At 38.2% G+C, this 3,734-nt stretch overlaps 1 pseudogene; it reads left to right on the top strand.

The window, feature by feature from the left end:
- LOC102851327 overlaps positions 1–3,734 on the top strand; it is a 55,819-nt pseudogene that overhangs the window by 12,492 nt on the left and 39,593 nt on the right.

Below are 3,734 nucleotides of genomic sequence, written 5' to 3' on the forward strand. Positions count from 1 at the left end.
AAGAGCAACAATGCCAATCTAGAGACAAAGGTGTACCTAATCCAAGCCATGGTCTTCTCAATTACTTTTTGTGCTTCAGAGTGTTGGACAATTACTAAGAATGACAGAAGAAGAATAGATGCCTTTGAGTTGTGATACTGGAGAAGAGTCTTGTACATACCAAGCACTGCCACGAAAACAAATAGGTCTGTCTTGGAGAGGGTGAAACCAAGTATCTCCTGGGAGGGTAGGATTTTAATGCTCTGCATCACTTTGGACACATAGCCAGGAAAGACTGGTTCTTGGAGGAGGACATCATGCTTGGAAGGGTGAATAAGCAGTGCAGGAGACAAGACTCCAGATGAGTGAAATTGATACAATAATTGGTATAATGGGAGTTAGTATGTCGGAGTTAATGGGACTAGCTCAGGACAGGGAAGGGTTCAGAGATCCGATGCTGTACATAGGATCACTATACATCACAGGTGACTCAATGACATATAGAAACAATAATATACTATGACAAATTTGGAAGAATATACTATGACAGGCTTGGAAGCAGGAGTGGCATCCACTTCCTAAATAATATGCCTCTGGAAACTATGAAATTTGATAAATGTTGATGGTTTTAGAGGAACTTCAGGTCTTTTGTTCATTGGTCACTATGAATTGTGCTTGACTCAAAGGCAATTAACAATATGCTTTATAGTTTTTCTTGTTGTTATGTGCCATTGATTTGCCTGTGACTTATAGTGATCTCATGCACAATAGCCCTAAATCCTGCTCTATTCTGTGGCAATCTTATTGTCTGAGACACACCAATCCCATTACCAGAGTCATTGAATCAAGCCATCTAATTGAGGGACTTCCTTTATTCCACTATCCCTCCACCCTCCCAAATATGACATCCATCTCCAAGGACTGATCCCGCCTTGTAACATGTCCAAAGCATGTCAGACAAAGCTTCAGAATCCTTGCCCTCAAGGAACAATCTGGCTTCTCCCTGTCCAGGACAAACTTCTTTGTTCTCCTAGCAGTCTATTCTATCAATTTGCCTTCTATTATCCCTAGTCATTGTCTAGCTTTCTGTTGCATAGTAAGTAATTGCAAAGACCATGGCCTGTATCAGGTGCATCTTAGTCTCCAGACTGACATTGTTGCTCCTTAGTACTTTGGAGATATCTCTCACAGCAGACATTTCCATTGCAATTTGTCTTTTTATTTCTTGGCTGCTGGTACCAAGAGCATTGATTGTAGAGAAAAGAAGGCTGAAGCTGTTGACTATCTCCATCTCTTCACCACCCATCCTGATGCTGCCAGTTGGCCCAGTGGTGAGAATTTTTGTTTGCTTGATGTTGAGGCTCAAACCATATTGAAGGCTACCTTCACCTTCTGCAGCAAGTGTGTCAGGTCCTTCTCAGTTTCAGCAAGTAACATTGTGTCATTTGCATAATGCAATGTGTTGGTTTGTAGAATATTTTCTGGATTAAATTAGTCTCTATAAAAGATGCCACATATCTCCTCATAGAGGCCAGCCCCCGGAACAATCTGTTCCCCATATAGATTGAAAAGATACAGAGATAGGGCACATCCTTGGCACACACCCTTTCCAATTTTGAGCCATGCAATATTTCCTTGCTCTGATCTGATGACTGCTGCCTGGTCCAAGTATAGGCTTCACAAAAGCCCAATCAAGTGTTCTGTGATTTTATTTCTTCTGAGTCTGCCACAGTTTATTATGATCTACATAGTCAAATTATTTTGCATAGTCAAAGAAACACAGAGAGACATTCCTCTTGTACTCTCCGCTTTCAACCAAGGTCCACCTGACATTAGCTATAATATCGCTTGTACCACAACCTCTTCTACACGCAGCCTGTACTGTAGGTTCCAGTTAGTTTTGGATAAACTTCAGCAGAATCTTGCTTGCAAGTGACATCAATGATACTGTTCAATAATTTCTGTACTCTGTCAGATAACTCATCTTTGGAATGGGAACAAATATACATCTCTTCCAGTCAGTTGCCTAGGTCATTGTCCTCCGGTTTTCTTGAAACAACTTGATGAGCACCTCCAGGGCAGCATCTGTTTGTTGAAATATGTCAATTGGTATGCCTTCAATTCCTGGAGCCTTTTTTTTTGCCAATTCTTTCAGAACAGCTTGAACTCCTTCCTTCATCACTACAGTCCCTTGCTCATATGTTGTTTCATGAAATTCTTCAGTGTCCATCAATTCCTTTGGTACAATGACTCTGTGTACTCTTTCAGTCTTCTTTTAATGCTTCGTGAATCATTCAATATTCTGTCCAAACCATCCTTAAATATTGCAACTCAAGGTTTGAATTTGTTCTTCTATTCCTTCAGCTTAAGAAATGCTGAGCTGGTTCAGCCATTTTGATTCTCTGACTCCAGCTCCTTGCACATTTCTTTGTAACTCTACTTTGTCTTCCTGTGCTACCCTTTGGAACCATCTGTGCAACTCCTTAATTCTTGATTTCTTCCTTTGCTTTGGCTTCTCAGTGCTCTAGAGCAATATTTAGAGTTTCTTCTGACATCTATATTGGTCTTTCCCCCCTCCTCTCTCTTTGTAATGACCTTTTGCATTCTTCATGGATGATATTCTTGGTATTCTCCCACAGCTCATCTGGTCTTCTCTCATTAATGTCCAAGTCCTCAAACCTTTTTCTGAGATGGTTTTGAAATTTAGGTGTGATAGACTCAAGGTGAAATTTTGGTTCCTGTGGGCTTTATTTAAAGTAAATTTAAAAAAAAATAAAAGTTCTAGGTTAATCAGGAAATACGTAGTCTATATAGTACCTTGTCTCTTGAGATGCTTTTCTTTTTTGAATATAGAGTTGCTTTCAGCTAAAACTTCAGTTATAGTAACATGAGAGCAAATTACATTTTTCAAGGAAAGAAAATTTCATTTACTAGGTTTATACAACCATGTAAGCTTGTGTGTCCTTGTGACAAGAAGCTGTGCTGCCATCCCAAAGGTGTGCAGTTTAAATCCACCAGCCGCTCCGTGAAAGAAGGATGGGCAATCTCCTCCCACGTGATTAACTGCCTCTGAAAACACCAGACGGTCAGCTGGGGGTCCATTCCGACTCTCTGATACACAAGAACAGACTTATACTAATAATCTCGACCAGATTCCATTAAACTCGTAATTGTTTTTTTAATTTATAATGAAGCAAAGTATTTTGATGCAGTGGTTTAATATTTAAAGCACCTTCACACTCAAATAAAACGGTTTCTTTTCATTCTTGTGAGGTAAACACTCCCCATTTTCCAATCTATAGCTCTCAAAGATCCATTTATAGATCTTATTCTACTTTTCAGCTCAATTCATTCAATTAGAGATGGAGTAAAATACCTATCAGAATGATGAAAAATACCATTTTTGATAAATATATATGTATACGCTAAATGATACTTGATATAAAAAAAGTACACATGGATTTACAAACAAATTCATCATGTTGGATACACATATATTTGTTAAGGTCTTTTACAAACTATGCTCACACTAAAACTATCGAAATATATTTTACTGTTAAAATTAAATTCATAGCATTATTTTATTGTTTGTTGCTAAATCTATGGACAACAAATAAAAACCTTGCCCAATATTAAAATAATCCTATAGCAGTCTCTCCTGTACTTAAACCTATTTTAGCTATCATTGACTCATTGATATTTTTTTCCTCCAGTGACTATCCTTCAGTTTTTGTGGTTTTTTAAAATTATTTTAT

Source organism: Elephantulus edwardii, unplaced genomic scaffold (genome assembly GCF_000299155.1).
Source record: "Elephantulus edwardii isolate Elephantulus edwardi_28Jun2011 unplaced genomic scaffold, EleEdw1.0 scaffold00158, whole genome shotgun sequence".
NCBI lineage: Eukaryota > Metazoa > Chordata > Mammalia > Macroscelidea > Macroscelididae > Elephantulus > Elephantulus edwardii.